The sequence below is a fragment of the Gavialis gangeticus genome, unplaced genomic scaffold (genome assembly GCF_001723915.1).
Source record: "Gavialis gangeticus isolate Ggan-Ray unplaced genomic scaffold, GavGan_comp1, whole genome shotgun sequence".
In the NCBI taxonomy this organism is placed as follows: Eukaryota; Metazoa; Chordata; order Crocodylia; family Gavialidae; genus Gavialis; species Gavialis gangeticus.
Genome location: NW_017729024.1, coordinates 32,004,574 through 32,014,800, shown reverse-complemented (window position 1 = coordinate 32,014,800; position 10,227 = coordinate 32,004,574). Strand labels below are relative to the sequence as shown.

The 10,227-nt window shown below is 42.2% G+C and overlaps 1 long non-coding RNA gene across 1 annotated transcript in view; it reads left to right on the top strand.

Annotated features, from left to right (window-relative positions):
• The first annotated feature begins 3,574 nt into the window (after positions 1-3,574).
• Positions 3,575-10,227, top strand: part of LOC109298187 — a 27,435-nt gene continuing 20,782 nt past the window's right edge. The window contains exon 1 of the long non-coding RNA XR_002097518.1: positions 3,575-4,198. This is a non-coding gene — a long non-coding RNA (uncharacterized LOC109298187). The remainder of the gene's footprint in view (positions 4,199-10,227) is intronic.

Genomic DNA, 10,227 nt, shown 5'->3' with positions numbered 1-10,227 from the left:
ACTTTAAAAAATCTTGTTTATAATGTGTGTTCTTGTACAGTAAATGTGTATGCAAGTATCTATCTAATCACTGCAGTTTTCCTCTGAGAGTTCCTTTTGTTCCCTTCCCATTCTTCTTATGCTGTTTGTTATAAAAGCTAGATATGTGAAATTCAATGCCCAGTGTGTTATGTGAAAAACAACAGTTCAGCATGCTACTAAACAAGCATTCTAAATTTTGACTTTCCGACCTTGGAAAACAAGTGGTAAACATTTAGGGAGAACCTGCCTATCCTTCTGTCTTCTTTTAACACCATACAAAATGAGTCAGACTCAGCTAACCTAGATAGAGGTAGCTCCACTAAGTCAACCAATGTGATATATAACATTAACAACCTATTTCCACATGGGAAACTATTCTTTTTAACTTTAATTCAAGTGCTAGCTGGCCTTTGTATACTTTTCCTTGCCCACAGATTCATGTCAAAGCGACAACTGACAACCCATATGGGACAATTAACAACCAATGCCCAGGAAAAAGCCAACCTGCTTAATGGGTATTTTGTGCCGGTTTTTCACCAGCCCTACAGGATGGCCCTGCTCAGTACAGTATAGAACGACCAGGATGAGGGAGCATTGTTACCTTTCATCAATGTTGACCATGTGAAGGAACACCTTGAGAGGCTAGACACCTTCAAGTCAGCCGGCCTAGACAGTTTACACCCCAGGATACTTAGGAAGCTGGCTAGCATCATAGCTCAGCCACTGGCACAGATCTTCAAGAACTCGTGGTGCTCAGGCAAAGTGCCCAAAGATTGGAAAAAGGACATTGTGGTGCCTATCTTCAAGAAAGGGAGGAAAGTAGATCTGGGGAACTACAGGCCCATCAGCCTGACCTCTATCCAGGGGAAGATCTTAGAAAAAATTATCAAAGAGACCATACTTGACAAACTGGCTGATGGCAACATCCTGAGGGATAGCCAGCATGGGTTTGTTGTGGGTAGGTCTTGCCTGACCAATCTCATCTCCTTTTATGACCAGATGACATATCACCTGGACAAGGGAGAAGAGATTGACATCATGTGTCTTGATTTTAAAAAAGCTTTTGATCTGGTATCCCATGATTATCTCATAGAAAAACTGGCCAACTGCAGCCTTGGCTACATCACAGACCGATGGCTCGGGAATTGGCTCCGAGGTTGGACCCAGAAAGTGGTAGTTGATGGAAGTCAATCATCGTGGTGCGCCATGACCAGTGGGGTCATTAAACATCTTCATTAATGATGTGGACCTTGGTGTCAGAAGTGGACTGGCTAAGTTTGCTGACGACACCAAATTTTGGGGGAAAGCGTCCTCACCCAAGGACAGGATGGAGATCCAGGCCAGCTTTGACTGGCTTGGAAAATGGGCAGATGAAAACCTGATGGTGCTTAAAACCAAAAAATGCAAGGTACTCCACCTTGAGAAGAGAACCCCACAGCATGCTTATAGGCTCAGCAGTGCTATGTTCACTAGCACCACAGCCAAAAGGGACTTGGAGGTCATGATTGACCACAAGATGAATATGAGCCACCAATGTGATGTTACAGCCGGCAAAGCGAGCAAAACTCTGGCTTGCATCCATAGATGCTTCTCTAGCAAATCGCAGGATGTCATCCTCCTGCTGCACTTAGCCTTGGTGAGGCCACTGCTGGAGTACTGCATTCAATTCTGGGCTCTATAATTTAAAAAGGATGTGGAGAAGCTTGAGAGAGTCCAGAGGAGAGCCATGTGCAGGATCAGAGGGCAGGAAAACAGGCCTTATGATGAGAGGCTGAGAGCTATGGGACTCTTCAGCCTGGAAAACCGCAGGCTCAGGGGGGACCTGGTGGCTTCCTATAAGTATTTAAGGTGTGCACATCAGGATCTGGGGGAAAGCCTGTTCAACAGAGCGCCCCAAGGATGACAAGGTCAAATGGTCACAAACTCTTCCAAAACCATTTCAGGCTGGACATAAGGAAGAACTTCATTACTGTCTGAGCCCTCAAGGTCTGGAACAGACTACCACCAGAGGTGGTACAAGCACCTACTCTGGGCTCCTTTAAGAGACATTTGGATGTTTATCTTGCTGGGATCCTTTGACCCCAGCTGACTTCCTGCCCCTGCCCTCAGGAACCCACACTCATTGCAGGGGCATGTGGGGAGGGGGCTGCACTTGATGATCTTCCAAGGTCCCTTCCAGCCCTAATGTCTATGAAAGCTATGAAAGGTGAGAACAACAATGGCCAGTAAATCAAATTGGAGAACAATTAGTAAGTCAAAATAGCATCACACATTTAAACAGCACCATATGCTTTCCCAGGCTTCGTAACACCTTGAAAGCAAGGCAGCATATAATAAACATATTCCATTTTCTTTTCAAAGCTGAAAAGGCAAACTTTTGGTCCTTCCTAAATACTTTCTTATAAAGCAGGGCTGTCCAATACTATAATTAAGTATTGTTACCATTTCATTTGTGCAGAAATTTCCAAATAAAATTTATTTCAAATTTGTAATCCTTAAACAGATCTGCATGAGCCAAATTCTTTCTTTTCAGTATGAAGATGGCCTATTCTTGGGAGAAATATCCATTCTTCAACTCAGAACAATAAAATCCTTTATATACATATTCTATACTGGTCTTCTTCTAAGTGCAAGGTCAGGAAAAAACAAACAAACAGCCTTTTCAGCTTATTTTATTTATGCCTTTGCAGGAGATAACAAATAATGTTTGTGTCACACAGTTTCTATTCCACTTTGAACAGGTGACTATTACAGATTACACAAACAAATAGTTGAACATTATTTTTAGATTATTCCGTCAGCTTTTAGTGACCCAACATGTGACTGAGTTTCAATGTTGTTTACAAATGCTAAGTTCCAAAGTTATATAATGAAAATATAAATTCTTGGCTTAGACATGCAGTGTCTCAACAGGCATAGTGACTAATCTTGTAACTTTTCTTTAATTAAGAATTAACATTTTATAAATAGCAACCCTGAATTTTGAGTGTAGCCATATAAAGGTATTGGGTAAGTATAAAATCTACTGCAGTATGATCAAAATGTAAACATTGTAAATAACACTTGTTTGCTTATACTTGGTGACATTGTCTTTATGCTTTACCCCACGTGTCTGTTTTTTGTTCTCTCCCTCTTTTAATACATTTTTTAACTCTGAGGACACGTCTATATGTGTACTTTAATGATCAGTCACCTATTTTACTGTGCATTAAAGTGTCATGTAAAAAAAGTGCTATTACACTACTGTGCAGTAAAATAGGCTACTGTACATTAAAAACTGTGTGCATTACTTACTGCGCATTAAGGAAGCCTAATGCGCATTTGTTTAGTACCTCATATTGGAGGGTGCAGCTGGGAGGCTGCTCTGATGCCTCCCAACATAATTAGAGTGCATCAGAGGAGACTCAATTAATTGAGTCTGCTGGAGCGTGGTAATTACCATGCTCAAGCCAGCTACCAGGTCTTCTGTATCAGTCTCCCCATTCTTCAAACTGGTGGTGGGGGTGCTTTAACTAAAGCTTGCTCAATGAGCTTTAAAGTGCCGCCACCACCACTTTATAGTGCAGGGACACTGGTACATGAGATCCTTTGGGCACCCCCCTCCATTCCCAGAGGGGAGCACATGTAAAAACACTTGGAGGTACTAAATTTAATACGCATTATGAAAAGTATCTTAATGCACATCTGGATGTGCTCACTGTGGAGTGAGTTAGTAGAAATAGGATGAAATTTAACAGTGCCAAGTCTGAAAAGTACAAAGTGAAACACTGAATATGAATACGCTCAGAATGAAAATTAGAAGAAAGTTTCTATTACTCAGAGATATGACATGGAACCTAACTTGCTTCAAGATGGAGCTTCATAAGTTCATGGAAAGGACAGTATGGCAGGATGGCAATGGTCCTACAGCTGGAAATTACAGCTTGTGATATGAGGTTGTGGGCATTTCAACTTTTGGGATCCCCGAGAGGGTGTTGAAAGGTGACATACTGGATGAAGCTGTTGCATATAAAGGAGGAGCCTAGCTATACTGGGCTTTTTGACTTTCCAATGGTTTGGCATCAGACATTGAAAGTAGAAAAATTAGTCTGAAGTCAAGATGCCTTTTTTGGTGATTGTGGGAAGTAGAGCACTGGGAATACTAGGCTTTCTAGTAGCTCAGGATCAGGTGAACTTTGTGTCTTTTCAAGCACTTTTTCTTCAATCTAGACAGTAGGGAAAATCATAACATTATGTGTGCAAAGATGGTTGGGTAATTTCTTATGGCCCTTTCTAGATTAGGTGCCTTTCTTTGTTCATACTTTATCTCTTGAGCTCTCAATATGTTTACAATACTAGTTATAATATATTTATATTATATTGAATTAGTTAAGCCCAGGGTTCAACATTCCCAAGGATGTAGAGGCAAAATGTTTAAGGTGATTTGCTATAACTTCAGAGATGAGAGTTCAAGCTTTGTTTCCCTTCCCCTTTCTCCCTTCCCAAAACCATTGACCAAGCTGACAATTGATACCTGTTTATTTGGGGTAAGAAGTCAAATGCAGCTGGATATGATGGTAAGGTTTCCTTCACATGTCTTCAGCCAAACATTTAGAGCATAGCTATGCTTGGTGGTCAAGATAAGGGTAGAGTAAGAAGATCTCTTTTCTTAAACCAGCTCAGTGATTCTTCCCTATATATTAATGAAGACAAAAGATAAAGTATTGTTGACAAAGTCAACCAGCCACAGGATTTCAATTTGTTGCTTTTCCCCCCTTATGGCACCCTGTTCAAAATTTCTATTTAAAATCTGAATTTTTTTGGTTATTACTTCCAGAGACTGATTTTTCTTCTGTTTTGTGAAAATAAGATAAACAAATGTGAAATTTTCAATAAGGAGATTAAATTAACTGAAAGTTGTAATGCCCTCTGTCATAAAGAATCATTCAGGATTATACTGTGCCAGGCAGCAGAAACTCAAGAGTACTGGAATGGCCATTTGTAGCTATTCATCAGTACAGTAATGTTCTTCCACACTTGGTAGGGAATATGGGACATCAAAAAAGAGCAGATGATGTTAAATAACAATGATACTGATTTTTAGAGGGACCCTTCACCACCTGTTTTATGTGTAAACTTAGGTAACATTACAGAACTTTGTGCACCAGAGGAAGGAAGAAACCTTCATTTAAATGTAGAAAACTGGCATGCTTTGGAAAAGAGTGCAGGCTTTTTTTAAAATTATTGCTTTAAGTCAAGTATAACAAAAACATGGTTTTCTTATGGAACTACTGCTATATGTCTTGTGATGTCAGGAAATACCTGTGAGTGTATATGCTCCTGAGGTGGCTGGAATACAGGTTTCCCTCTATTTATGTGGGTTCTTTATTTGCGAATTCACTTGTGATAAGCATACTTAGACCCATGCTTTGTTATATGCAAGGTAAATTCACTCCCACCCAGTAGGTACAGCAGCCCTGGGAGTGGCCCTGGGAGCAGTGGCCTGCAGCCACTAGGCTGCACCGTGCTCCGCCTGTTCCCCCATGACTTGGATCACCCCAGTTCCTGTGCTGCGCCATGCCGTGGTGCAGGCATCAGGTAGCTCCTGGGGCTGCTCTGCATGGGCTGGTGTGAGTGTAGACAAGTGAAGCCCCAGGCAGCATGGGGTGTGGCAATCACCCCAGCCCTGGCTGCAACAGCCCTAGGAGTGGCTGCTGCCAGCAGCCCATGACTGGGCTCTGCTTGTCCCCCTTCACCTCTGCTCCTGGGCTGTGCTGCACCCTGGTGCAGGCAGCTGGTATCGGTAGGCAACTGGTGTCGGCTGCACCCTGGTGCAGGCAGCTGGTGTCGGCGGATCTGCGGACAAGTGGAGCCCCGGGTGTGGGGGGACAGGCTGAGTATGGTGTAGCCCAGCAGCTGGTGCTGGTTGCTCCCAGGGCCTCTGCAGCCAGGGCTGGGGTGAGTGCCACACCCCATGCTGCCTGGGAGCTTGTCTGCAGCACTCATCCCAGCCTGTGCTGGAGCAGCCCTGGGAGCAGCTGGCACCAGCTGCCTGCACCAGGGCACTGCACAGCCTAGGAGCAGAGGTGAGTGGAGACAGGCAGAGCCCAGGTACAGGGGGCAGGTGGAGCACAGTGCAGCCCAGCGACTGCAAGCAGCTGACATCGGCCATTCCTGGGACTGCTGCAGCTGGGGCTGAGGTGAGGGCTTCTCCATTCCCTCTGCTTCACTGCCCTGTGCTGTCCCAGGAGCAGCACCCTGCCCCTTCCCTAGTCCCAGTCTCACTCCCTCCCTCCCTCACCACCATGGGAGCCTATCCCTATTCGTTACATTGTAAAGTGGGTTCACTTTATGCAAATTCAATTTATGCGCCAGGAACACATGTACTGTATAAATCAAGGGAAACCTGTATTGACAACTATTTTTTATTTTACTTGTATCATGGAGGAAAAATAGTCACAAAAGGAAAGCAGAGTCCATAGAGAGGAGCTATCTGTTATCAAAAACCATTACCACTTGTCAGTTGGGAGGGCATTTCCATGGGAAAAGGAAGGGGGAAAAAGAAGCATAGAACCATAGGACAAAATGATTAAACAGGGGTCATTTTACAAGATATAGTGCAGCCAGTCAGGAAGAAAACTACCTTTTATTGAACCGTGAATAAAGCCTATTTTGCACAAGATTATGCATAAAAAAATATATATGCACAAGTTAAACAAATGTAGCTCTGTATTGGCAACAGTTTTCAAAATGGGAGCCTAAGGGAAGGCTTCTAAATCAGCCTCCCCATTCCAATCCAGCAAACCATTATGCACATGGTTAATCTCTATATGCATATAAACATTTCTCTTAAAGTTAACAGTTCTGTTCATGTGTCAAGTTGAGCATATGTATAACTTTTCAGGATCGGGGTCTAAATTTTGGTTTACATTTGTTAAAATCCTGGTTACATGTAATAGAGGCAGCATATGATGAGAATCTATAGGTACGATTCTCCAATATTTTTTATTATAAGATCCTAGAATCATCAGACTGGAAGGAACCTGTAAAAGCATGCTTTTTGTTCCTTATAAACTTTGCTAAACTTCAGAAAGAATTTAAAGGAAAAAGAATTTAAAGTTTCAAAGCAGGATTCCTTCAGTGAAAGGGACATCTCTTTTTCCCCTCTGTATGAAAATCCATTGCTATTTACCCAAGGTATAAACAGCTCAAAAACTTTCTTTCTACACACTCAGTCATGGCTTGTTAGAGTTTGGCAGATACATTCTCCAGAGATGTCATCTGCACTGAGAATGCTTCAGCACAGAGCATCAGAGGTTGAGCAGGACTTTCCCTGGAATGACTCCTCTTGGTCACCAGGTCAAACTAATTAAGAACAGCAGAACTATTCCATGTTCTCTCCCTGCTACTTCTTGAGTGAAAGGAAGAAAAAACCCATAGAAAACACATAGGAATGAGGAGGATGGCAAAGGTGGGTGGCTTGGAAAAGCAGCTGAGGAATAAAAGAAGACAGTGAAAAGGAATTAAGACGGTGACTTAGAGATGAGAACTAGGATGAAGGGAACAAGACCACAGTAGACTGAAATGAGGAATCATGGGGGCCAGGAGCTAATGGGTGTCTAACCACTAGCAAGAACTTTGAGGACCTGAAATCAAAAATCCCAATCTCAACATTTCTCTGCTATCAGTTAAAATTAAGAAACTGTCTAATGAAATGGTGTTTCCCTCCCTTTTTAGTGAGAGTATCCCACATACAGGAGAAATATCTCCACAAATTGCCGAAAACTGTGCCAGGGTTCATCTGGAACATGGTCCTTTGCAATGAAATCCTTATATCTTCAGTTTTGTTTTGTTTTAAATATAACTACACCCACAAAACCCTCCTGCATGATATGGGGTGCCCGTAGAAAAAAAAATATACTGTGTAATTATGTTGTTAAAGATTACTACTACAGGACACATACATAGTGGAATTAAATTGATGTTGGATGATCAATCTTCATTTTAACAGTGCTAACATTTAAGAATTTGAATTTACAATCTTAGGCCACATTCGAACATGGGGACATGCAGTTTTTGGTGCCTGAAAGCCTTTTGAGGCATCGCAAAATGTACACAGTGCATGTTAATTTGTTCGCCACACTACACATTTGCAGCGTGGGGGAAAAATTAGGTACCAGGAAATCCCACTATCTAAAAAAATGGACCCCAAAAAAGCGGCATAGAGCACATGGCAGCCATGTGAGCTACCCAAAACCAAAGCATTGCCAGCCAAAGCCATGCTCCAACTGCCAGCCAGGCTCTGCATACCCAGATCACCACCTCTGCAGCCCCAGGAGGTCCCCAGGATCCCAGGTAAAGCTGCTGGGGCCTCCCCTACCCTACCTGGGGCAACTGACTGTGCACCACAGCACACATGCAGGGGAATGCCTGAGGACCCAGGGAAATTTACATTCACACTCCTAGGAATGGACCCTTAATGTTCTTTTCTATACATAAGTTTACAACCTTAAAACTCAACATATTAACTACTAAGCATATACTTCCCTCATTCCTTTTTCCCATAGGATTAAGCAACTAGAAATGTCTACTTTTCTACATTGTGCCTTGGGGAAACAGGCATAATGAATGAACAGCTTTTGTTTTCACAGTTAAATCATTCATAAAATTAAAAGCAGAGTATTGCCTTGTGCTTTGATGTATTTCAGTTATTTCACATTGCTTTAAGTTAGAGCATTTTTTTTCTTTTTTGTTATTTTTACAAATCTGCCTGCTGCTAATTCCGAGCTTGTGGCAGAAGAACTGAGATGTGAGCATATGCTATAAAAGCAAAATTCTTTCACATTTGGGCTTTCAGAGGATTTTGTAGTTCCTTGAGCCCAGTAACCTCACAAATTAATTCCTTTTGACTGCAGTGACATCTGTTGGTGAGGGCAGAGCTGATTAACTGCAGGCTTGGCTTCCCTCATGGCATCAGTCCACAAGCTGTTTCTTAGAGTGGCAGATGTTTCTTTTCTTTCTCCCCACTCTTGTATCTCTCTGCAAGTGGAAACATTTGGGATGAGTTGATATTGCCTTGTTCACATGGAAAAATTAAATCTGTAAATCTAGAATCTACTATTGCCACTAGTTAAATTGTCTAAATGACCAGTGAGCCAGGACCTTAAATCCCTAACAATGCCCATAAACATGGTAACGGTTCCTTCCTACTTAGTACAAGAAACGGTTCATGTAGTGAAAGCTTGCTTCTGGAAAAGAAAAGAAAAATCTTCCTTGCAACGTTATGTACTATGTGTACACAATGATTATTCCCTTTCCTTAGCTGTAGATCTCTACAACCTGGCAGTGATGAGTCATATAAGAATAGTTTCTTTCTTCGAACAGAGTGCATCTACACATGCCATTAATGAGGAGCAATAAATTGGAGAGGTTATTTCTATCCAGTTTATTGCTCCCAGGAAGCTCCCAGGTTCATGGTTTACATGTGAGCCTGGACCACAGCACACTGAGCTGGGTTGCAGCAGCCCCAGCTGGCAGGGGAGTCAGGGGCTCAGCCTGCCAGCCCAGGGCTGCTCTGGCTGGGCTCAACGTGCTGCAGAGGGGCTGGCTGGGGCATAAGGGTGCTTCAGTGTGGGGCTAGTTGGCAGGCAGTCCCTGCACTGAAGAGCCTTTGTGCCCCAGCCAGCCAGCTCAGCATCTACACATGCGCACAAAAAAAAAAACTCTGCAGCAGGGTAGTACTTGTATTTACAAGTATTTACAAGTACTACCCTGCTGTGGAGTTTATTAGTTCTGTGCACCCTAATAGGGGAGCACATGTTAAAAAGCAGAACATATCATGGTGCACCTTCCAGTTCATCTTCATCTATCTACCAACAGATGAGAAATGTATTTATGTATTACTTGCTGAAAAAAAATTTGAAAAACGTTTTTCATTTGAATTTCAGTTTCAACGTTAGCAGAAACATTACTTTTCAATTTCAGTTTCAACTGAGATTCTTAAATAAAACAGCAGTGTGTTTACCATTCTTTTCTATCCTTGGCTTTTGGGATTAATGAGAAGGTTTATCCATTTCTGCTTTTATTTATTTATTTATGGAAAAAATAAGGCAGAAAGTGAGAATAGGAAAGGAAAAAAAAAGGAAGGGGTACATGTGAATGCAAAAGCTTACCTCCTAAAAGGGAAAAATGGGAATTTCACTTAGAGATTTTTTTTTTTTTTTTTTA